This window comes from Anopheles ziemanni, chromosome 2 (assembly GCF_943734765.1).
Source record: "Anopheles ziemanni chromosome 2, idAnoZiCoDA_A2_x.2, whole genome shotgun sequence".
Taxonomy (NCBI): Eukaryota; Metazoa; Arthropoda; class Insecta; order Diptera; family Culicidae; genus Anopheles; species Anopheles ziemanni.
Genome location: NC_080705.1, coordinates 48,874,986 through 48,902,059, shown reverse-complemented (window position 1 = coordinate 48,902,059; position 27,074 = coordinate 48,874,986). Strand labels below are relative to the sequence as shown.

The window sequence follows — 27,074 nt, the reverse complement described above, 5'->3', positions numbered from 1 at the left end:
GGGCCGTCGAGCACCGTGAGAGAACCGTCACACTGCACACGTGAGCTGAACGCGACACAGAAGGCGGCCAGGCGGATCACGGATGATCTCCCAACGTCTTCGGGGGACATCACGCAATGGCCGATGTTTATTTCGAAAATATTTTCCGGCTTCAAAAGGACCAAAAGGGATCAACTACCACACCGCGGAAACCCGGAAGGATGACCCCTGCATAGTGTGCAGTGGAGAGTGCCAGTAGTTGGTGCTTTGCAGCGGTTTTCTTGCGCTCACCCCACGGCAGCGTACGTTGCTGGTGAAGGACTGTGCCAAAGGTGCCTACGCAGGCAAAAGAAAACATGCCGCGTGCGGGACACTTGTGGCGAGAACAGGTGTCGCGGAATACATCACCGGCTGCTGCATTACGGCGGCAGCGGCAGCAACACGCACCCTTCGGAGCCGAGGAAAAACGTTAACAAGAACCCAGCTGTTTACGATCAGGCGAGCATCACGACGGCACAAACAGGGACAAACACTACCGGATTCGCGCACACCACTACCATCATAAACGAGCCGGGACGCGCACTCGAACACTGCAACGCGCACATTAACGGCACTAACACCTTGTTTCGGTATGCACCCGTTGTAGTATATGGTGCTGGTGGAAAGAAGGTAAACACGCTCGCCTTCTTCGATGATGGAGCATCATCGACATTTGTCGATCGTTCGTTGATCGATGAGTTGGGGTTGGTTGGGGTGCCGCATCCGTTATGTTTGAAGATGACAGGAGACAGTGTGAGGCAGGAGGATGAATCGGTGGAGGTGAAGATGACCATTTCGGGAGTCGATCCTTCGGCAAAGATTTTTGAGCTCGCAAAGGTCCACACGGTGCGAAGCCTGTCCCTCTCCGAGCAGTCGGCGTGCATGGAAGAGCTGGCGAAGCGATTCGAGCATCTGAAAGGCCTCCCCATAGCATCCTACGACAAGGCGGTTCCTAGGATCCTAATTGGTATCGACAACGGTCATTTAGGAATTTCCCTCAAGAGCAAGGAGGGACGGGTGGGTGAGCCGATGGCAGAGAAGACACGGTTAGGCTGGACCGTGTTTGGACCCGCTTTGCCAAGTACAACCCCGCCAAGGCATAGCTTGTTCCATATATGCTCCTGCGAGGTCGCTGATACGACGTTTGCTCAATTCACGCTCAAGGCGGCTTTGAGATTCGCTACTGGGTTTCGAACTCACGACGGGTGGCGGATGAGTTACGGTTGGGAGCAGATTCCGTCGGGATTGTAAACTTGTGCTGCCAATCTGCGGTTGAGAAAGTGCTCGGCCTCTGGTGGGACACCTCTTCGGACACCTTTACCTTCCAACTTAACCCACGGCATGACGATGAGCTGCTGTCCGGGCTGAGATCACCGACTAAGCACGAGGTGCGCGAGGACAATTAGGAAATTCTGATTTGGCGGACGAAGCCAAGACACCTTTCCCAAATTGTCCCCGCACGTAGATCACCTTATCCTTCACTGCTGGTTTGAGGTATTGCAGGGGACCTTTGGGAGCGACTGACCCGGAGTCTTGTCTCTCCTTGACCTCATTGGGGAAGCACGTAACTTCCATCACACGTATTATTAGTTGGAGTCCGTACCCCAATTCGTCTAGCTGAAGGGGCCCTGATTTTTCCACGGAGGATACGGGTGCGCGTAGAGTCACAGCGTTTTACATCTCACTTAGCAACGGCGGCAGTGCATGCAGAACATCAAGAATGATAGCCTACTGTAGAGTTTTTGATGTTGAATCGCAAAACCCATAAGTGGCAACAGAAACGGGTTAGTAGAAAAATCATCACTTTCTAGGATCTACCAGAATGAAAGTTGTCTCACGGATGTTTGACGAGCGCGAATCACAACAATCCTCGCAAAAGTATGTTTGCGATCGGAAAGCGATTTTCCCCTACTTTTACCTGCACCCCTTGACTGGTCGTGCCTACTTCGAACATCCACGCGACAACTTTCATTCTGGTAGATCCTAGAAAGTGATGGTTTTTCTACTTACCCGTTTGTGTTGCCATTTGTGGGTTTTGCGATTCAACATCAAATACTCTGCAGTAGGCTATCATTTTTGATGTTCTACATACACTGCTGCGGTTGCTAGGTGAGATATAAAACGCTGTATGGTGCTTGTATTGGGATAACAAGTCATCAGAATCGTTCCTCATCATGCCTGTCAGCAATAGAGGAGCACCGACAGCCTCTCCAACGCAGTCACGTAGTTGAGTTGAGGCATGATTGGCCTTTCGTCGGTAATTATAAAACTCGGTCCGTTGCGCCAAGAGTTCGCCGTCTCGCTGTTTATTAGCTTGTTGGCAGGTAGACTTCTGGACACGATGTCGGCTGGGTTGAGTTTCGTCGGCACGTAGCTCCAATCCAGTCAATTCGTGGCAGCGTGAATTTTGCCACCCGGTTCTTAACGTACATTTCCTACTTAGTGTTGTCGGAACGTATCCAACCCAACACCACCTGAGAGTCAGTCCACCAACGGGTTTGGCTTATCCGGGTGCCAGAGGCGTCCTTTATTTTGGCATAGAGTCGAGCAAGAAGCATTGCTCCTTGCAATTCGAGTCGCGGCAAGGTCACCTCTTCGCTGGGTGCCAATCGTGACCTGGAGCACATTAACCGGGATTGCGGGTTTCCTTGGTCGTCCAGAAAGCGAAGGTAAATGGCGCATCCATAAGCTTTCGTAGATGCGTCGCTGAAGCCAGACATGGTCATGCCCTCCTCGGGATTGGGGATGTCTGAAAAGCGGCAGGTAGCTGGCGAATCCGTTCCAGTTTTCGATCATATGAGATGATGCGACTTCGTCTTATCCGAAACCATCTCACCAGAGATCTTGTAGCTGAATCTTTCCGGTGACTATCTAACTGGACTATCTGGTAAGTTAGATGCCCACTTTTGTAGTGGCATCCCTGCTGAAAAGAACTCCTGTAACAAGCCCCTATCGTGCCTGTAACATGACTATTCTTGTTACAGGATTTTGTATGATTGTGAGCGATGTTGAGTGACTTTTGAGTGGGTTTTCCCCTATTTCAAGCTTCCGCACTCCCCTTCCATACCCTCCTAACCATACTCCCTTACCCGGGCCCCCCCGAATGCCCGGAGTCGAAATGTCATCGAACAAAAAACCACGACACAATGTATTTTTTAGTTTTCACACAATTTCATTTAGATTTTTATTCATCTCACTTTATTTATTCATTGTTGCACTGGACCCTGAAAGAAAAGAAAAGATAAGCAATCACATTTGATTAATACCTTTGACCGGGCAATTACAATTGAACAAGAATACCGCAAGGTGTTGCTGGAGGTATTTCGTTGCTGTACTGACAAATTATGAACAACACTTACCTGTATAAGGAATCTTACTTCCCAATGTTGGTTCCATGGTAGATTTCTTACGATACATCACCAATAAACACACTTTTTTGCCCATTTTTTGGCACACGATTCTACATCACAGAATCATCAACACAACTGAGCAATGGCGTTTCGATAGCTAACACCAAGGCTGTTGAACTCAAGGTTATGTGGTAAATGATAAAGCAAATAGAAATGTCAAAACCATTGGTGCATTGCAGTTTCTTTGATATTATTATCGTTGCAATAAAATCTGGGATGTATTTTTATTCATTTTGAATCAACATTATTCAATCTTTTCTGAAGAAAACCCGACTCGACAAAATACTTTCTTGGTTAAACTACGTGGACAAGGATACAAATGACAAAAGTTTGACTTTCGATATACCTAAAGTTTCAACTACTTTGTTTGAAGCAGGAGGTAGAATACGGAATGGAGGAGAAGATCCTGAGCGTAGCTGCTCACTGCGTTGAACCATGGACGGGAAAGGCGAAGCAAAGGGGAGTGCATGAAGTATGGGGATGGTTGGTATAGGAGTTTGTGGATCAAGGGGTTAAAATAATGGTGGAAGTAGTGTGAAACGGGTGGAAATTAAAGAGAGGTGAGCGCTTTTTTCCGCGGGGATCCCGCGTATGTTGAGTGCTCATTCGACGCCTGTCATTAGCTCACGTAGCTGCTCAGGAGTCGACCCGCCCAACGAAAGGTTGTCCATGTAGAACGATGATTGGATGGCGTCAGCTACCCTTGCATCAGAAGTGCGCACTTCTTTCCCGGCTTATTTGGGCTACAAGGCGCTGTTCAGACGAAGCAGCCTCGCCGCACGTAACGGTTAGGAGTCAGATAAGTTGCACCGTATCATTTGGCTTGACGCGCTATGGGATGCGCAGCATCCAAGTGTCGGGCTCGGAAACCCTCACTTGCCGGTAAATCTATACGATGCCAGGGGTCGCCACCACGGTTTGAGTGCGAAATTCTATCCAGATTCGAAATAAGTCCAGGTGGGTGACGGGTCCAACGGCTTGGAGCTCGTTCAAAAAGAATCTCGTCTTGATTTCGCTCAAGCGTCCAACACCAACGTAGTTTCGCGGTGGTTGGGTCCCCCTTTTCCACACAGGAATAAGGGATCACGTAGCATCTTCAACGTAGGTGGGTTCGTCGCTAGAAATATGACTTTATAGCACGAAGAAGCGGCGTCTCGCTTGCTCCATTGAATTATCCAGTTGATTCAGCTCCCCCCGTGGGGGATTTGCATAATGTACCAACCATCGTCCTCGATGGAGGTATGGTCCTCAAAGTGCGATTCGTGTTCGTGTTGTTTCCAGGCTGTGTAGTCGGAAGCGTCATTTGGGAGTTCTTCGATTGTCCAGAATCGTTCCAGACAACTCCTTAAGTTTGCTGAGGTCATGTCACGTAGTATTCCTCCAATAAGCCAGCCGATTTTGGAATTTTGGCGAGTCAGCTCTTTGGTAGGCAAGGAAGCCTTGCCCCAAAGCATTGAAGCATATTTTGGCACCCAGGATGGTCGGTTGTTCCAGAATGATGGAACTTCGCATCTGTGACTTACCACGTTTGGTAAGTCCAACTCGGCTGGTCCAATGATGCGGGCAGGTTGGTCAGTGAGACCGGGTATCACGAAGACACTGATGTCCTGGGTGCAGCTTCCGTCGGTGAGCATGATGTTTGTTCACACTGCTTGTTCACCGGGATCTTGATACCTGCGTCGTTCAGCGTCAACTGCGCAGATAGCAGATCTAAACCGAAGAGGCACGGACCCGGCACGTAGTGGCACGGAGTAAGAACGACTCTGCGCGGATATCAGGCGGCAAGCAACATGCTCTGAAGGCACGGCAGCACGAGGAGGCTCATTGCGGTGCGACACGAGGAGGTACGCAGCACAAGGAGCCACGAGGAGGCACGCAGCACAAGGATCTGGACGTAGCAGGAACGCCTCGGTGCGGCGCGGACATCGGGCAGCAAGCAGCAGACCGTGAAGGTGCGGCAGCGCGAGAAGCCACGGAGCAGGAACGAGAATATGCGGCGCGAGCACCAGGTAACAAGAGGCAGGCGTGGCAGTACGAAGAGACTCGGCGAGACGCGAGCACCAGACGGCATGAAGCAGGATCTGGGCGGCGCGGCAGCACGAAGAGACTCGGCGCGGCGCGAGCACCTGACTGCATGAAGTAGGATCTGGGCGGCGCGGCAACACGAAGAGGTACGGAGGACGAGAAGGCACGCAGCGCAAGGATCTGCACGCAACAGGAACGACTTGGTGCGGCACGGACATCGGGCAGTAAACAGCATACCGTGAAGGCCCGGCAGCACGAGAAGGCACGGAGCTTACCCGGGTTTTCACGCCGAATGCGACCCGTGCACGGCCGTGTGGTCGCAGTGTCCACCGACGGGACATGACGGAAAAACGAGCCATCGATCCGCATATCGATGGCTTTATTGCACGAACCGGATAACTTCCGTGCTTATCCGGTTTCTGCGTGAAAGGCTCTTCTCCTTTCGGTTTGACGCCGCGTGGATCAAACCCGACCTTTCACGCTAACCCGGTTTCGACGTGAAACCCAAGGCTTCATGCTAAATCGTCAGTCATGTTTAATAGTGTTCTTAAGTGCTAGAAACAAATACCGTTATAGAAAGAATAAAAAGTTATCGTTTTTAACCTAGTGAATTCCAACGTGTGAATTTCTTTGCGAAATCCGAAGCCCGCAGCTTCGTGCGAAAACAGATAGAACGTTTGCCTCCGCTCATCCAATGCGCCGTGATCGCCGCCCCAGCAGCCGCAGCAGAAAAAGTAAGTGTCGCCGACGCAGTAATGGACTCCTATGCATTACACCATCGCACGGGCCCCTACCAAAGCATCGTGGAAGTTACATCGAGCGCAGTCGAACTCTTTTCGCGACAGGTAGCCGAGCTTTCCAAACGCCTGGATGGAATGGCAGTCCAACAACGTCGTGCAGAACCTCAACACCGGCAGTGCTCCCTCTCGCGGTCCTCAAACCGATCGAAAATCGGCGAGTTCTGTTACTCCCACCAGCGTTTCGGACACGCCATGAAAAAGTGCCAGGACCTGTGCACGTTCGAGCCACAACAGCAGCAGGGGCGCAATAACATGTTTGGTTTCGTCGGTGGAAGTGCCACCAGTCGAAAGAAAGCGTTAACCGCAATAACGCGAGTACCTCTTTATGTGAAAATACCGGAGAAGACTGCAAGCAAGTTCAAACAATAACACCAGCAAGCCATTGCCTTATTGTCGTGGACCGAAAAACACAACAAAAGATTTATAGACACCGGCGCCGACGTCTCCGTCATCCACAAATCCAGGAACACAAAACATACTTAGCCATCACCATGCACCTGTTTGCCGCCAACCGAACGCCCATTAAAGTATACGGCGAATCGCTGTACACCCTAGACCTCGGTCTACGACGCGCGTATCTGAAGAACTTCATAATCGCAGAGGTTGGGATAGCGATTATAGGTGCCGATTTCCTCCAACATTTCCATCTGTTAGTCGACCTGCGCCGGAGGTGCTTGGTGGACGCGACAACAAACCTTAGCGCACCTGGAATTCCCGACCAAGATCAACGGGAACCAACGCTTAAGGTCTACGACGCAACATCGCCAATAACCCGGCTGCTCAACGAGTTTCCACAACTAACAACGCTCAGCGGCCCCGGAACATCTCTCCCGTCTGAAGTGACGCACCGGACAGAGACGAGTGGTCAATCAAACTTCACTCAAACGCGGATATTGACACCAGAGAAATACGCAGCAGCCCGGGCCGAATTCCAATTCCTGCTACAGCTAGGAGTGTGTCGACCGTCCATCAGCAGCTAGTCCAGTTCACTTCACATGAAGGGGAAAGCGGACGGCACTTGGCGCCCTTGTGGAGACTACAGGGCACTGAACGCGAAAACCGTCCCAGACCGATATCCGCTGCCATAGCGGACAGGCTTCACAATACAGCTACGTGGAAAAAACATCTTCTCAAAGGTCGACCTCCACAAGGCGTACCATCAGATACCAATCCATCCGGATGCCATTGCCAAAACGGCCATTACCACCCCAACGGCTGATCCACGACGCGCTACGGGGACTGGACTTCGTGTTCCCGTACATAGATCACATCATCGTCTTCTCTACGTCCCCTCTACGACACCTTCTCCAATTATTTAGCCGTCTCACGGAGCACATATTGACCATCAACGTGGCCAAGTGTGATTTCTCCAAACCGGAAATTTCCTTCCTGGGTCACCACGTCACAACCGACGGGATCCAGCCACTCCCGAAAAAAGGCGAGCCCATCCAAACGTTCCCGAGACCAAACACCGCCATGAACCTCAAGAAATTCCTGGCGATGATCAACTTCTTTCTTACTTCTTTCCGGGAAACAAAAGGCGAGACACAAACTACAACTGGCAGGCGCCACTTTGTTGGCACACCCGGAGAGCGACGCCGAACTCTCCCTATGGTGTGACGCGTCCGATTTCGCCGCAGCAGTATCGATGGACAGCTGCAGCCTCTCGGTTTTTTTTCCAAAAAATCGATACGACCGCGAACTGGCCGCTGTATACCTAGCCGTGCGACACTTTCGACACCATCTGGAAGGGCGAAACTTCCACCATCACAAGCCGCTAGTCGCGCTTGCCGTGGCGATGCTTTTTCCAGCGACTGATGAAAAGCGTACATCTCGACTACATCGTCCAGTTCACCACCGACGTCCTACACGTAGAAGGCGAAAAAAATATAACGGCCGACCTAGTCTCCCGCATCGAGTCCATCCGGTCTGTCTCCACCATCGACTACGACAAACTGGCAGAAGATCAGTCCCGCAATCCTGAACTCGCCGATATCATCAACGGTAAAATCAAGACGGACCTGACTCTCCAAAAAGTAGTAATCCCTGGTAGTACCGAAGCACTCTACTGTGATTGCCCAACCGGTGTAATCCGACCGTACGCGACAACGCCTTTCCAACAACAACTTCTGCATGCTGTCCACGACATGTGCCATCCCGGCATAAGGATCACTGTCAAGCTAATGACAGAACACTTCGTCTGGCTGAACATCCGCCGAGACACCAGGGACTTCGTACAAAGCTGCTTGCCCTGTCAAAAAGTACATCGGCATACATACAGCCCGCTCGTACGCTACTCGTCCCCGGAAACCAGGTTCGCGCACATTAACGTTGACATCGTTGGCCCACTCCCACCCAAGCACCTGGTTTTTCGCTGTCCGTCAAGCTATTCGTTTTGCTAACAGACACAGCCGGAGTCGGATAGACAGATTCTCACTATGGCGGTTTGACGGAAAGCAGCAACTAACCGTCTGCCGACTAAAGCAGCCCGTAGACGTCACATATTAATCTGTGCAGATCTTTGACGTCTACAGATTTCCTTTGTTCTCTCGTACCCATCGTCTGTCAAACATCCCTGCAGATATCCCGATATCTCGAGGGATGTTGGAAAGAGCTAAGGATACGCGCATCTAGGTTCGGACTCACATCTGTACGGATCTGAACCCAGATTTGACGGGGTTTTGCCACTATCATGTGGGTTCATTTTGGCTGATATGTTACTTCGTTCTTTTGCATATGAATTCGCACCCATGTGTTTTGGTGGCCCAACTCTGCTGCTATTGTTGCTACGCTACGCTTGTGGTGGTGCGCGAATTTTTTATTTCTTACGATAGCTTGAACTAACTGCTGTGGAAGAGAAAACTTTTCACGGTAAGAGATATACAGTCTGACAAGAAAGTATCCGTACAGTCATCAATTTCAACTTCAAGCCTAGTTATCTCAGCGACTACGTGACCTAGGACAATCATTTAAACGACATATCGTAGATAAACTTCTATTCTATCCAATGAGGTCTTAACATTTCGAAAAAGTTACTTGTAGGTCACTTTGTTCTATAGAAACCCTAAAAAAGGCTCAAAATCGATGACAAAAAAGTATCCGTACATGATGAGTATTGATGATGTGCCATCGGTACCTGATGTGCCAATATGTTACAATCAATGCCACTTGCCTCAATAATGGCCAGCAAGTGCCAAGGCATCATTTCTACAAGTTTTTTTTTTCGAAAGATGCTGGAAATTTGACCCGATTTCTATAATGTTTCTAAAGGGGTCTACTAAGATCAAGATAATGTCCCGTTCATGGTAAATCTAGGCGTCTTTCGACAAATGTTGTACAGAGATCGATTCCGGAGACTTTAGGAGTATCGTCAACACTTGTACGGTCTCATAAAGTGGTAATTCTTGGACAATACATGGTCTATTCTTGGGATCGTTATTTGACTCAGAGAGCATATTATTGAACATTTAAAGTTTAACCTAGCCATGGCTTGTTCAAGTGACAAAATGGGCGAAGTAGACTATGTCCCACAGATGATTCATATTTAATTCAATATTTCCAGTTCGATTAATGGTCTTAATGGAACACCATAACACAAACTCTCAACTACTGTGTTTTATAGTTGGAATAACGTTGCTCGTAATGATGGTTGAGTTCGACGTCTGGTGTCTATTGTTACTCGTTTTTTGGCCAAAATTGCTTAATTTTGTCTGTATATAGTGTATAAAACACTGAGCCTACACGCCAATGGCATCAAAATACAGCGATTTGCAAATCCCCAGTCTTTCTTATTCTTTCCTAGGAAATGAAAAGTTTGCAACTTACATTAATGCAATGTAATTGTTATTTACAAAAAACCTTCTTAAGAGTTGAAATCCAAATCATATGATTGATGCACTAGACACTTCGTTCGTCATGTTTGAGGACTCGAAGTATGAAGAACTTAATAGCTTTTCGAGCAATCACCCTCCCATAGCGATTGAGTAACCACGAAAGGTGTCTGTTTGCGGGGTTTAGTCTAGTTGCATCCTGGTTAATTCGACGAATTATAAGTTCCTGAGACTTAGCATGAGATTTTTCACAGGGTTCATAAACTTGCCAAGTTAGGTTCCCTTTACATCACAAGAAAAAGATAGTTCTCTATCGGTTGCAGCTGTTTGCCTAGTTTCACCGGCCATTTCACGTTAAAATATAAAAATAATAGATATAAAATTGTTGCCGCCATACTTTTAGACACTTGATAACTCTAAATAATGACTAGGCTGATATTTTGACTACCGGTGTTTTTGGTCAAGAAAGTCGGGTGTACGAATACTTTTTTGTCATCGATTTTGAGCCTTTTTTTGGGTTTCTATAGAACAAAGTGACCTACAAGTAACTTTTTCGAAATGTTAAGACCTCATTGGATAGAATAGAAGTTTATCTACGAGATGTCGTTTAAATGATTGTCCTAGGTCACGTAGTCGCTGAGATAACTAGGCTTGAAGTTGAAATTGGTGACTGTACGGATACTTTCTTGTCAGACTGTATGCAGTAATTGAACCATCAATATTGTAATACTTACGAGGAGGTGAAGTCAACCTGCAAACCAGTTGATCCGTGGCAGGTGTATTGACAGAGTTGGTTGTTTTAGCAATATGAATAGCAACGAGAGAACGACTTGGTATATTTTCCCTTTCACCTTCACTCAATTTCTTCATCGCGATATTCCATGTAAGTAGCAAGTGGAATTATCTAATATTTTTATGCGTAAAAGTTTTTAAAATGTAAAATGCGTAAAAGTTTTTTTTTAATTTATATGCGTTAAACTTATTTTTACTCTCCGGGTCCTTAAGCTCCATCGGTTCAATGTCATACAGATACAATGACCGTAAGGCCACCCATTGCCGAAAAGCCAGCGATATTTAAAACCGGTAAGATAAAACAGTTATTGAAATCAATAACATTACTTACTTCATGGCTTTTTGTGATTGAAATGGGTTTTTAACGATAACTAGTTTTAGCTGAAATACCCGTTGCGACCACTTTAAAAAGAAAGTCCAATGTTACGGAACTATGTACAAAACGTTGGATTGCAATTGGCGTTAACCTTCAGATCTACAACCGCCTACCTGGGTAAGTTTTGCCCTTTTATTTTGCAATTACTTCGAATTGAACAGTTATATCGACTTAAAATTCCTGGAATGCCTCAAGCAACATGTTCCCTATCATTCTGCCGAAAATCGACTTTTTATTTTTATTCGAAGTATTTTTTTACACCATTTTTCTATTTATACCCCTTAAATCTACAACCGCCTACCCGGGTAAGTCATACGTTTTGTACGAGAGTTTATATTTTTCTGTACCAAGACAAACCACCAGTAGGTGAAAGGAGGTGCCCCTCGGGATTTTCTTTTTATTTTTATATTGAAAACAATCCAAATTTATCTAAGACACACTATGAAAGACTGTTTTACTCCTCGAACTCCTCGAACAATTAGTAATGAAATAAACTCGAAGACGATGTACAAATATGCAAATTATGCTACATTTTGGACCACACAGCGGCAACGAAAGCATTCTAGGTGAACTTTCATAATTTGCTACACAAAATAATAATTTATTAATTGCAATAAAATCATGGTGCAACGGGTTGAATTAAATACAAAAGAAACTGTTATCGTTTGAAACAAAACGATCGAATTTATGTATATGAGCTAAGTTTTAAAATGTTGAGGCTTAAATATCAGTTGTAACAATGCATAATGAAGAATTTCCTCCAGATATGCCACTGAATTTACTGAGGAACATGAACATTTCCGAAACGTAAAATTTAATAGAAAAATATTTCTACATCTTTGAAATTTCAATTTATAAGCAAAAATGTTGAAGGCACCAAGAAGTTACTTCACCAGAAACTTAAGAAGTATAAACAAACACAATAACTTATTGAAAATGTATGGTTTACAGAGTTGGCGATTGTAGATCTATGGGATAAAATATATTTGAATGAAAAAATTACTTACTTATCGAATTTTTAATATTACTATTTGAATGGGATGTGTTAGAAAACATTCTTAAGTATCATTACTGAAAATTTCAACTCACTACGGCATTTAGAACAAAAGATATTAGCTTTGAAGCACAGCAGAATGCAAACCCCCATACAAAACGTATGGCCTACCCGGGTAGGCGGTCGTATGTTAACGTAGGTATTTTTGGTCGTAGACCTGAAGGTTAATCCTTCTTTCCCGGCCACAAAACAGCAACAGATTCCAGCTACAACTATCCAGAAAATCCTCCGCCAACCACAAATATTCAATTACGTCAAGAATCAATTCCTTCGGGTAAGTACACACAAGTTTTAAATCAACCTTCCACTTTTTCTTAAATGAATTTATTTTTGTAGTTACCTCCACGCGTCTAAATGATGAAATAATGCAGCTTCTTCACGACATCATTGACAAAATAGATAAACATACGCTCCGAGTGGAAAACATTGAACTGACGTCGAATAAAACCAATCGTGATGTAAAACACGCTTGCCCAGAACTGGAAACCTCAATTGTAGCAATCCGTCCTACGGAAGTATCCGACTCTAGGACTGATTTCCAATTTCAGACCATCACAATTAAAGAAGAATTAGATAGCTTAGAAACACGGCTCCAGGATGATAGAACGTTTGGTGTAAAATTAGCAGATTATTTTTAAAATAGGATTACTAGCTCAACTGTACAAAATCGTTTACATGTTTCATTAGACTTAATTTTTGATAGGCAGTTTGCCACAATGTAGCTGGACTGGCAAATCCAGAAATCCAGATTGTCCCAAAATAGATTAGGAATTATATAAAAATATTCTGAGCTTATTCGAACAAGTTGGGTCCAACGAAACCGTTTTGGTTACTCCAGAGTTTTTAACAACTTTTATGATGAATAAGTTACGTCCCGCGCATGAAAGAGTCAATTTAGAAAATCTGAGAAAGACTTCGTGTCATAGGAGTAGAAGCAATAATTTGTAAATTTTATGTAAATAGTTATGTTTATTTTTATCTTACAGTGTAGTTATAGCGTTAGTTGACACATTTCATTTAGTTTAAGTACTTTTCATATTTTTCATGCTATGTTATTCGATGTAAATTTTGGTTCTGGTATGAGTTAAACAATATAGTTTTAGATTTTGAATCAATATGATGCAAATATTAACCTTATAAACAACTATGCCTGTGTACATAATCTATTTGATCATAAACAATCATTGCAATAGTTTAGTTAATATAGGACTTTGTAGAAATTGAAGTATTCTGCCCAAAATTGAACCATATTCGGTTTTAATTGTTTTGAGACATTTTATTTTATTTGGTTATATTGTTTTATCTTACTCTACAAGCGTGTGAAGAAGAGGGAAATAAGCCATCTCTCAGGGGTCCGCGACAGCCGAGCGGTAGCGCCGGTTAGAAAATCGGCCCATGAGCGCCGGGGCTCACCACCTCGACGGCGTGGGTTCGAATCCCTACCGAGACCGGACGCTCCCCTGTACGAGAGGACTGACTATCCACGTACAACAGGGAAACAAGTCTCGTAAGCCCTTAACGGGTAGGCATGACAAAGAGGTCATTACGCCAAGAAGAAGAAGAAGAAGAAGCCATCTCTCCTTCCTTAACTAAAGGTATTGCGACTAACTTAGATCGTATTTGATCGAGCGAAATGTGCATACTGTCGTCGGATAGATTAGCTTTTTGTCTTTTGAAAATATATAGTAATAGGATAACTTCCCTTTCGGATTTTTTAAAAAATGAACTATTTATTTTCCGATGTTGGTCCGAGCTTGGACGACTTAAGACTGAAGACTACTTTATTGGAAATAGTACGGCTACGTTAGCCGCGCCGATTGCGCTGACGAAGCGTCTGGCTGCTGGTGTCCGGAAGCGTCCGTTCCCACGATTCCATGCTGGTGTCCGGTTGCTCGCGCGTGGCGTTGTGGCCGCTGGCTCGCGCGTGGCGTTGTGGCCGCTAGTTCGCGCGTGGCGCATTGCCTTCTTGTGTTTCACATAACTATATAAATAGCTGAAATCAAAAGGGTCGTCAAATAAAAGTTCGTTAACAGTTAGTTTACGTCCTTGAATGCAGATTTGTTGCTCTACTATGTTGGCTGATTCAAAGAGAACCCCAGCGAAAAATGTATGATAAATAATTCAAGTAGAACCATTTTCTAGACCGACTAAGAAATCATCCAATGCATTCGGTGCCAGGTGAAGGGACCAGGATTGGTAAGCTGCCAGACCTGCGTGCGCAAGTACCACGAGCAAAGTGCGGGTCCGACCCATCCAAACAAGCCCCCTTGGAAATGCCTGGAGTGCCGGAAGCCATCGATGCTTTATAATGTAAGTGTCGTCTGTTGGCACGATTGTTGACACGAAATAAACATTTGCTCCAATTCGTCGTCCTCTGGTTGCACGCGCCCGATTTCTCTGCCGATACGAAACCGGACTCTGGAAGGTGAATCGCGAACTTGCAGCACGTGTTGTCGCAGCTACCACAAAACTTGCTTCAGGATGGGAACCACCGGCAATTCCTTATCCTGTCAGCTGTGCCTGCCAAGCCAACCGTTGGCCGAACTGGAGCGAGGTAAATGGCGCTCGTACACCCCAAAGATCGTGAAGTTCCATAAATGCTTGGCGTACGCCGTTGACGCGGTGTTCTTTTCTTTGGAAGAGGTAAGAGGTTTGCCTTCTTGGCAACATCGAATCAACCGGCATCTGAAACGTACGTTCGATTTCTCTTTCCACTCGCCGCAGGCCCATCTGTTCTTTCCCTTCAGACAGGAGTTGTTCGGTGATCCCTTGGATGGAAAGATACAGTACATGGATATAGAGGGGATTTGGAGCAAGGTCCAGCTAATACAGTACATCTCGGTAGATGCGTTCTACGCCGATTGGGAGATGATTGCGGAGTACATTCGTATCCTACCGGGTGAGTATCCCAAGCAACATTTCCAATGCTTGATAGACTTCAGCATGTTTTATTATTATTTCAACATGGTGAAATTGATTCCTTTCACAATGCAAAAGTCTAAAATCTTTGCTAGCTCAAAGAAGCTATGAATACGCTGATAAGTCCGTCTCAAAATCTTCCTTCAAAACCAGTCAATGGCACTGCGTTTTGAAAATCAATCGTTTCTTTTATACAACGTTGAATCTTTAAAGGTCCTTTAACAAAGATTTAATAGTTGTCGGAAATTAAAGTTCAGTATGTTGCCTACATTCTGGCGAATATCATTAGAATAGATAATAGAATTAATGAAAAGGATTAACGATAAGGAAATTAGGAACTAAGTCAAATGAATTAGGCAAATGAACTATATTTGACAGAATAATAAACAGTAGCAAACTGGAACTCAAGGTGTAAGGTTACCTTACTTCACGAAGACCATCCGAAAATTCTTACATTTGAGTGAAAGTTGTACTCAAAAATTGTTTTACGAACAATTATATCGGTCTACGTTTACGACGTACGCAAGGACAATTGGTGTTCTTGACGTCGTGAACGTCGAAGAAACAAGCCAGCCGGTAGAGCATTCGACGATTACGTCGCCGAGTGTGATTAGTTGCAAGGACTTCGACGTGTGTGAAATCGACAGTGCAAAGAAGAGAGAAGTTTTCACAAGACTCCGAACAAATCTAGTGAACGCACTACAGCGTAACACCGCATCGCTCGATAGTGCTGTGTCATCCAACCGCCATCACGTTTTGCGCGCCATCACAGTTTGAACGAGTTCGCGCGCATTTGCTTCAAGCGAGCATGAAGAAACAGCAATAAATAAGGGAGCCAAATTTTTTAGTGAAATGGACAAAAAGCTCAAAGCGATCCAGCATAAAAAGAAGATTGCGTTGGAAAATATTAAGGCACTCGAAAAACGTATGAAAACGTTCTCCCAGCATGAAGTGGGTCAAGTGCCAGATATATTGGAAGGGCTTCAGAAGCATAAGGAGGATTTCTTCGCGGCGATGGCGAAGCTAGAAGAGCTTGACGATAGCAATGAAGCGTTAGAAGCGTGCATCAGTGAAAGGATCGATATGGAGAAGCGATGCAGACGGCAGAAATCAGTCTTCCGGGCGAATCTTCCCAAGGACACGCTAATGATTCATCAATGCTGGCAAGTTCGACAATGGCATTTGGTCGGCCAAATGCGACCAATCTTCGGCTTCCGAAAATTGAGCTGCCTACTTTCGACGGTGATTCTACAAAATGGTTTTCGTTCCGCGACCGTTTTGAATCGATGATCGATGATTCAGCAGAGCTGTCAGCGATCGCTAAACTGCAGTACCTGCTATCATCATTAAATGGCGACGCTGCGTTACCCTTCGAGCACACACCGTTTACAAACGATAACTACGCGGTCACTTGGAAGATGCTGTTGAAACGGTACGATAATATACGCAGTCTCATTCGAGAGTATTGGCGGAGGCACCATTTCCTTCCAACAGTCATATCAGAGAGCTTCGAAGCTCTGACGAATTTGGTAGACGAGTTCACACGTCATGTGAATGGGGTGGTGAAGCTGAAGGTGGAGCGGTGGAGACTTGGGATACTCCTTTGTCAAACATGCTGTTGATGAAGTTCGACCGCGAGACCATCCTTGAAATGAAATGATGAAATATGTCGAAGAACGGATCCAGATCCTGAAAACAACTAAAAAACTCACCTTTGTAGAGGATTCGTCGATCAAGGTGGCCGGCAACTCTCGACAGAATGTGTCACCGAAGGCCATTCACAAATCTTCGGGGCAACCACGGTGTTTGTTGCAAAGCGAGTGATTTTCACCGCACTCCATGTGTCCAGTATTCAACGGCAAGGATGTGCAGCAGCGACGCGACATCGTGGCAAAGAAGCATTGTTGTTGGAATTGCCTTAGCATTATCGACATTGCATCTCGTAGAAGATCGTTGTTCCTCGGGCTCTCGCTTGGTCTCGTGTTTTCGTTGTGTTTCGTTGCTGCCTACTGTGTTTATTCCAGCGCAACGTCTTTCGGATACTCTACAGTTGACGACCCGCTTATTGACGGTTTATATGGGTGGCTCCAGTCCAGCTTACAGCTGATTTTTTTGGCGATTAATTCCCCATACCGGCATTTGATTCTGTTCTGAATCGCGTGTGTGTGTGTGCCAGATTCGCCTTTAGTGCTGCGCTGCCTAGCCTTAATATGGCCACCTGTAAATCCTGCGCTCTCCCGGTGGCTAGCGATAGCCTATACATCTGCAGTGGGCTGTGCAAGTGTGAGTTTCACTTCGCCTGCCTAGGACTCTCCAGAGCGGTGACACAGGAGCTTAAACGCCCGGAGTCTCCTCTCCTGTGGATGTGCCAGGATTGTAGGAGCGGCTCAAATGGAGGCTGGGCTAGTACTCGTGATTCAAGTAAACTTTCAAGTGAGGCGCTCCTTGGGATAGGCAACCCAAGGAGATTTTTGAAATATTTCCGGCGCCTGCCCAAGGAGAGAAAAAATGGCGTTTCGACCCAAACCCATGAAAGTTCCATACAAAAAAACCCCTCTACAACGGGAGAGTTACCCCGCAACCACTCTTCCACCGTTTGTCATACCCCTTACTACCTGATGATAATCCAAATGCTGTCTGCCCTATCGTTCCGTCCTTTTCTCTCGCGTTATTTTCCCAACAGCATAGACTTGTGCGTGTGAGCAACAGCCCGTTGAGGAATTGTTTACATTTTGAAACAAACGGTCTTGCAGTGTGTTGTAAAAGCTTGGTGTCTATTTTGTACAAGAAATCTCTTGAAAATGTTTGCGAAAGAGTGGCGAATCGAATTTCGATAACAACGAAACGCTCTGGATCATGGATATGATCTTGGATCTTATGAAAAAAGCTAAGGCAGTAAACTTACCTAAAAGTGCAAGAACATTATTAGGAACCAACCGTAAGCCATCGATCAATATAATAGAAATAAGCGGCGGCCAGTATTGGTATCATATCGGGTGCATTTTTGAAGCAATATAATTGTGGGTGTAAATAACTAATTTTTATTGTTTTGTTTTTTAGTAATGCAACACTTATTCATGGCAACATATATCAATGGATGGATTACCATTGCATAAAAGTGGCATCATGGAGTTTTGCCTAATATTTTGTAATATCCATGAGATGCCGAAAGTACTAGTGATGACGAGAACTATTTTCTGTAGTAGGAGGAAGCCGACGAACGTTGAGGAATCTTTACGTCTCATGGTCACGGAGATGAACAACCTCGTGGAATATGGAGTAAACATCAACGGGAAACATGTGTCGATACATCTAAAGGCCATTATTGCAGACACTTCAGCAAGAGCATTCATAACAGGTTGACTACAAAACTTATCTGCAGACAATTTCACATGTATTTAATTTTTCTTTCATTTAATTTTCACAGGTGTAGTAGGACATGCTCGTTATAACAGTTGCCAGAAATGTACCGTCGTAGGTCAATACGGCAGCGTTGCTCGTATCATTGTATTTTCTGGGATACAAGCAACACAACGAACTGATGGAGGATTCAGGCAAGGCGCCTATCCAGAACACCAAAGAACGATGACACCTCTTTAAGATTTAATTTTTTTTTATATAGTCCAGGATGTCGTGGTAGCGGATCGTTTGCATCTTATCGATCTTAGCATCATGAGGCGACTGCTGGCTGGTGAAACGAAACACTGGGAAAGATAAAATGGGACTCAAACTCAATGTAAAGCAAGCCTTGCAAACGACAAAACTCATGCAACAAATGAAAGAAGATTTGTTCTTTGATTCACTTGCCAGAAATCGATGGCTTAGATGCTGGTATGATATTAATGGTTGTGAAGGTTGCGTTTGAAAGCTCCTGATAAAAATAAATGATACACAGTAGTTGTCTTATAAATGGCACAAATAAAAAGTTATATCTTTGAAACGTGATTTCAATAATTACCGTTATTTGTCGATGCTGGTGGAATTTGAAAAGGTACACAGTGACGATGGAATGTCTAGAGCCGGTTTACAGTTGTTTCGGTGGGTTTCTCATTGATTGTCCCGGTGGATGTCATAGCATGAATACTTCCACACTTAACACTTTATTGGCGGGTGCTTTCTGATCAAAACATGCTGCAGTCACCGTCAATTAACTGTTAAAATCTAAAAACAGCACAATGGAAAAATCAAACTCATTATTAAACTGCTCAAACTTCGTCAAATTTTTCAACTCCAACCTCTAGTTTCATGATTTTATACTACCCACCTTATTTCGCGCGAGTGCAATTTTGAGAAAATGTATCCATCGTTACGTAAAATAAAACAGACAATCAACAAGACACTTTCCAACATTGCCGATAGATCAACCGGTCTGCGCATCGTATGGTATGTATAACGATAAGTGTTCAATCCTCACTAACCAAACAATCAAAATTTCTCTTCAACAGCTATCACCAATGTAATCACTACCACTGTTAACCACGACCGTGACAATAAAAAAAAGAAAGAATATCGAATCAAGTGTGCATTTCAGGTAGAGGCTAAGAGAAAAAAGAGGAAAGATAGCGGAATGAGGAGGGAAACCAGACCTAGAGAGGATATTATTTTTGAACCTAGATGGATAATTTTTTTCGAACCCACTATTTTGAATTTGAACCCACCATCAAATTTGAATCTGACAGCCCGTCATCGCTGTCAAATCGGGTCGAAATTTACTGCGCATCGTGCCCGCGCAGTTCGACGCGAAAACGGGTCGGACCAGGCGCCGGAAATATTTCAAAAATCCCCCTTGCGTGGTCCGACCCGTTTTCGCGTCGCAAACGATCCGCTAGACTATGTAAAAATAATAAATGTTTCTCGCAGAGATGCCCTCTGCCGAATACGTGGCTTCGTTGGGAAGGGTTTCGCTTTCCCGGAATCGATTCAGGATCGCTTCCAGTGGGGTGTCCTGCTTCCAGTGGGGTGTATTACCCGCAACGACCCAACCGAAGGGAGTCTCTACCAGCCACGGACGTCTCTTGCCAAGCGACGGTTTCTTTCCGGAATGAATTTCCCAGAACGCATCTCCCCCGATGACGATGCCAATTCTGCCTGAGATGTAGAACGATGGATCCGCCAAAACTGCATCGACCGGCATCCTCCAGGAATACACGTCAGTGGGAGTCGTTGGGATGTCCGCCGATGGGTTTAGGATTTAGGATCAGGAATTCCATTTGAGTCGCGAACGGTTGTATCTTCCACTGGGCGGTTGCCACAATCGACCCGTGCACCAACTGCGACGCCATACGATCGATATCGTCAAAGCAATGTTTAGCAGATGACGCTCCCCACACGTGCGACAGGACCCATCCGACTTGCAGTCCTTCGCTAGATGCGAATTTTTTTTTATTTTATTATGCTCTTACTGTTATTCGCCTCGAGGCCTTTATAACGTCTTGAAATGTTCTTCCAAATCTTTCCAAACTAAACTTTAGTTCGAACGTTACGATACGAAGACGTCAGAAAACTAAGAAAAATCAAGTTTAGTACCTTTAGTTTAAGAAGTTTATTTATTAGTAACCTCTTTGATCTTTCGTAACGCGCGTTTTGCTTTAGTTTCGGTTGACGGCCCGGTTTTAGTTTTGCTTGACTCGCGAATGATCCTTTGTCCCTGTTTGCCCTGCCCTCTCTAATTATAATTCCTATAACTATAAATTCCTATCACTAACACTAGTATCTCACTATAATTCCTATAACTTTAATTCCTATAACTATAAACTATACATTTGCTTAGTGCCTACATAAAGGCGCTACAGTCTAAACTTAAAATTAATTACAACAAATTAGCAAAGGGTAGAGGACGCAGGGTCACCGAACGGAAGGACTAAGCTGGAGAAGAGAGGAGACGAGAATGGAATTGGGAAATAGAGAAGTTGAAGTCAAACAGACTGTAAACGTCATTGAAGGCAGACAGTGCGCGGAGGAACGGGTCGTTTTGGCCGTAACGGGTGAGGCGACGGGGGATAGCCAACGAGGGTCTATCACGTAGCGGGCGAGATGAGGCATAGAAATGGATTGTGGACAGGAGGGAAGGGGCATCCAAGTGATTGAGGAGAACACCCGCGACAAAGAGTGCCTGAGCGTTCTTGTGCCGCACGCAAATCTCCTCCGATTGTTGTTGAAGAGAAACCAAAATGCGAGTAGTCTTCTACGCAAAATTTTGGAGGAGGAACTCAACATCACCATTCATAATCTTTATATTTGACTAGCTGACCCGTTTGATGTTGTTAAAAATTGGTTTAACGGTCACATTATATTTCTTAAGTACATTAATTTCATTGTATTTACACTTTTTACGTCGTAAAAAGCTTATAGTGAGGCTGCTAATGATTATCATCCTTATTTTGTTAATAATCAAGCAGACCAATTGAATGAACGATGTTTTATGTACGCCTGGTAAGCCATGTATGACGTACATATTAGTTTTCTAAATTGGGTTTCTATTAGAGCTTTTTAAGAATCTGCTAAGGTGTATTGCCGATGTCTAATAACTGTTTGGAGAAAGTAAAAGCTGATGGATCCTGTAGCATTTGGACGTGCCTGTTTATGCTTAGTTAAAGTTTTTCAATATTGCTCCACAACACCGATGAGTAAGGCAAGTTCAGGTGATCTTATCAGCATAGGTGGATCGTGGCACTACGGGAAGAGTTTGCCTGAAATCACCTGAGAGGAGAAACACAGTACAGTTGGTCCCCGCAGTACGCGAATGTTTGGGACCGAACGCAATAGCGTATATCGATTCGCGTATTGGGGATTTCCTCTGCCATATAGTTTATACTTCATATTGAAGAGTTGACACTGAGAGGAAACCGCTTATTTAACATATCTTTTATCCAAATAACTAATAAGTGTTCCATTTTTTCCATTGTTTCATTATATCTCTGTTAAAAAGTGCATATTAAAAACTTCATTCTACCAAAACAAAGTAAAACTGACTAATAGAAGTCGAGCAACCCTATGGGCTGTCAGTTGTAAAAAATTGCGTATTGCGAATTCGCGTATATCGAGAATAGCGTACTGCAGGGATCTACTGTATTACTGGAACAATCTTTATTACACTTCACGCCTTTGAGTGTTCTGTACAGCGCCTCAAGAGAATGCTTCTTTGCCATGGTGCATTCTTCCCAGATAATTATTTTTCACTGTTGCATGACCTAGGCCATGAGTGATTGATTTTTGTTGTTTCATACGGCTTTTGTGTTCCTATTGATGTTTCGAAGTAGCCTAAATGATGAATGCGTCGTTCTACCTCCATTTCCAGCTACAATTCCAGATGAAGCAACTGGTATTGCAATGTCATTGTTTGCTCGTATTTTGGAAAGCAAGAGCGATATGAGAAATGTTTTGCCAGTTCGGACTGGGGCATCCAAAAAAAGATACCACTTTGTCCCGTTGATACTGCCATGATAATGCGTTCGTAAACATATGCTTGTTCATCAGTCAACATTGATACGTTGTGAGAAACGATATCCATTTTTAATTACCATGCAACGATCCTCGATACTAATCATAGCTTGTCGGACTAAATTCAGCGACATTAATGTTTGAACACACGTTTTGTTCTATCATGACTATGCGCCGCATTTTGTCCTGGTAACAGTAAAACTTACGCCACATTGGATTGCATGTAAACGTGACGAATAAGCATGCTCGTCCCTACTCGCGAGTTCATAGCCTCGCTGTAGTAACTATACTGAAATTCGTTTTCACAACACTGGTAAATGAGAAGGTTTTCTCACTGCTCTAAGCAACAATAATTTGAACACATATTCTACTACCACCAATTAACAACATTAGTTATTATTACCAAAAATTAACAAAGATTTTACTATCGTCACTTATATGAAACGACTTGTTTGAATTAAATTCACCACTTTTGTATTAAACTCACCACCACAGTATGTCAAAAGGCATGTTGCTGTGTCCGTTTATACTTGTTGTAGTTCACTTTATGTGTCATTGCTGAATGTAAACAAAACAAACAAACCAATGTATGACGATAGAAAATTGTAATTAATTAAAAAAGTATAAAATTTACAGATATGAGACATAGTTAAAAACCTATTCTCATACCTAAGGAACGTGTGTGCAAAGTTTGAGTTTAAATGGTTCAGTCGTTTAGGAGGAGTTTGAACACTAACACCGTGACACAAGAATTTTATAGATATAGATAATGATTCACAATTCCTCTTTTACCTGCCGCCAATTTGAATCACGTAAACAAACTAAAACGTAAACAAAGCTTCACTTCGACAGATCGGACGAATAAGCTCGTTCTCGCTGGATATTTTGTCGAAACTGGGCTACTTTTTCCCGTTCCCGCCACCAGGAATTCCTGCCATGTTTAAACAGTGGTTAAGAACGCAAGAAGGGATACCGTCGGGACTAGGGGAGGAAGAGGGCTTTAGAGAGTGCAGACAGAACAGTATCATTGCCAACTGGCACAGAGTGGAGCAATGTCGAGAGAGCCGGGACCCCAGAGATCGCCCTAGCAATCGACACATAAGACCGCGCTGGGTCAACGAAATTTCCCACAAAATGTACGGTAAAGAGCCCACTCATCTCAGCGTGGGTCGACGCAGTCGTATTACCGTCGGACAGGGAGGAGGGGAGTTGGGAGGAAGAGCCCCGCCTGGAGTTGACGTGACGCCAAAAAGGAGCGGGGATGGGATGAGAAGCGGGCTTGCAGGCGCCGAAGGTACACTCCATAGCGACCCCGATTGAGACCGCGGTAAGCAGCCGAAGCATACTTATATGCCCTCTTATGGAGCTCGCTGTTTACACGGTTGGAAATACGGAGCGTACGCTTTACATCCGCCTTCAACGCGCGAAGTTGCCTGTTGGACCAGGGAGGATCAGGGGGAGGGCGTAGAGGAGGACAGCAATCGGAAAGGAACGACGAAATTACAATATCAAAACTAGACACGGCGATCTCAATTGAGGGACAAGAATCGATAAAAGACCAATCGTGCGGTGTGCGTGGAGGAGGCCGGCACGTAGGAGCTTGATGCAACCGCTGGCTGCCAGTCGATGTGGGGGATGTTTAGATCCCCTAACAGGAGGAGGTCCCGCTAGGCAATTTCGAGTACTTTCCTCCATCCGCAACCACCCCTGACCTATACTTTCCACCTTGTACACAAGACACTGAACATGCCATCCCTGTTACTCATACAGACTATTTTTTTCTGTCTTGCTCTTCTGTGTAATGAACGTTCTGCTTCGATCCAATATGGTGTGCGAAAAATAGTGACCCGTGTATTTACACTGGTGCATTGTCCTTGTGTTGGTGCAAGAATTGCTCGACGCTTCGGCCAGCAATTTGACAAGTTCAGTGACGCGGTGAGAAGCAACCAAGCAAGCAGAGCAGCACAAACTAATTTTTCTTTTTAATTGTAGAACGATCAACTGTAGAACGAACAACTTAAAATGGCATCAAGATCATCGAAATACAGGAAGGCACTTCGATACATCGCGGAGCTTGATGAGGAAGTAGAAGCGGAGATGGAGATTATATCTCCGACAACGGGTAGCCTGGGTGGTAAGTTCAACAATGGCCGACATCGCAAAGCAAATGTGATGAAAACTTCTCTAGTATTATTTATACAATATTATATATTTATAAAGTGAACGAAATTTGTGAAGCCTGTGATATATGTGGAACTGTGAACTACCGGTTTCGGTTCTTATATGATTAAAAAGTGCATAAAGGAATAATGTTTATACGTGCATTAGATACAACCCGGCCCGAGGAAAGATGTTTAGTGTATTAAAATAACTTTGAGACATGGGTACGATATAAATCATACGTAAAGTGAACTGTGGTACCGTAATCGAATTTACAATGTGTTAAAATATACCGCTATTAAAATATGTTCGTCATATATTAGCAGAGCAAAAAAGTCTTTTCTAATTCTTATTTTTTTGTCTTTCTTTTCTTTTTAGATGTTCGTGTTATTAACACTTCGGATAGCGTTGGTGAGAGTAGCGGTAGTGGAAACGTAACTACTAACAATAATATAGAAAATGTTGATTCTGAAGTTGTTGAGGAACTTCCAGACATTCCGACCACAAGTAGTACAAGTGAAGAGTTTTGGGACGAAGGCTATCGTTTTTTGGATGAATTTGAAACCCTGATGGAGGCATTGCGTTATTTAGCAATAGAAGGACAACTCTCTCGAAATTTTGTAAATTTGCTACTGGCAATCTTAAGGAAGTTCGGTCATCCTGATCTTCCAAAAGATGCCCGAACCCTTGTGAGAACTCCTAAAGTTGCACATGAAATACAAAAAGTAACCGGTGGAAAATTTTGGTACCAGGGAATTGAAGTCGCCCTTAAAAACTATTTCAACGGTAGCATTCCTGAAGCAATGAATTTTAAGCTTCAAATTTTTATTGACGGGCTACCTCTTTTCAAAAGTTCGTCAACTCAATTTTGGCCAATACTTGTGAAAGTTGAAGAATTGAAGGATTGTCCCATTTTTGTTGCCGGTATATTTAGTGGTCAAAAAAAACCCGACAACTTAGAGAGTTTTTTGCGGCCACTTGTTCGTGAGTTGAATGAATTGCAACTAACAGGCCTAAATTTTTTTGGCAAAATAGTGTCAGTATGCGTTAGCGCATTTATAGCCGATTCGCCAGCGCGATCTTTTATTAAATCGGTGATGTCGTTTTCGGCTAAACATGGGTGCACTAAATGCTCTACTCTTGGCATCCACGTTCAGCCGGAAAATAAAGTAATTTTTGAAGGTGTAGGTGCAGCACCTCGCACGGATGTTGGATTTCGTGCTAGAGAAGACAGAGCACATCATAAAGTAATCCGCACGCCTCTAGAGGATGTTGCAAATTTGGATATGATAAAAAATGTTCCAGTTGCTGATCGACTACATTTGATTGACTTAGGTGCTAGTCGAAAGTTGCTCCAGAGATTTTTAACCCATAAAATGATGAGTTTTAATCAGTGGTCTAGTGACCAGAAGGTGCACATTTCAAAATTTTTAAATCAATCAAAATTGCCGTGTGAAATTAATAGACCGTTTCGGGCTCTAGATTCCCTTCACTTTTGGAAAGGCACTGAATTTAGATCTTTTTTGCACTATATCAGTCCTGTTATATACAAAGATTTTATGCACAATGAAGGATATAACCATTACCTTCACTATTTTTGTGGCGTTACTATTTTTCTTCTTCTGCCTACAAACATTTATGGCCCGTTGCTGGAAGATTAATAGCCAAATTTGTGAAAGATTTTCCCACCTATTACGGTCGTACACATATGACTAGTAACGTCCATAATTTACTTCACATGTATGAAGACGTGCAAGTACATGGACAACTTGAAAACTTCTCTGCGTAGGACTTTGAAAACCATTTGCAGTTTCTTAAAAGGTGTGTAAGAAAAGGCTCTAAATGCTTGGAGCAAGTAGCAGCCAGGTCTAAGGAATTTGCATCAATAAATGTAGCTCCTAAACAGGGTCAAAAGAATTATCCTCGTTTGACGGTTCATGGAGTGAAAGTAACGTGTAGTTTTGATTTGGCACCAAATTTCAAGGATCAAGGAGAAATGTCTTCGACTAATTCTCTCACTCTTATTGGTATCTTGTACGTGATCGGACGGTTTGACACGTTCGCGAACTAGCCCGATATTGTCGTGGAGCTCATCAATGACGGAAGGCGAGCAGCGGTCAGGCGGGATGTTAACAGCGCCCACGAAGAGCGACGCTTGGTCCAGCTGGATACGCACCCAGGTTAGCTCCAGTGCGCCAGCAGGGAGATTCACGGGAGACGATGGGAGCCGCTGGGAAAATGCAATGAGGA

General features: G+C 44.3%; 1 pseudogene; it reads left to right on the top strand.

Annotated features, from left to right (window-relative positions):
• Positions 1-14,786: 14,786 nt before the first annotated feature.
• On the top strand, positions 14,787-26,895 carry LOC131293726 (uncharacterized; annotated as a pseudogene).
• Positions 26,896-27,074: the final 179 nt, after the last annotated feature.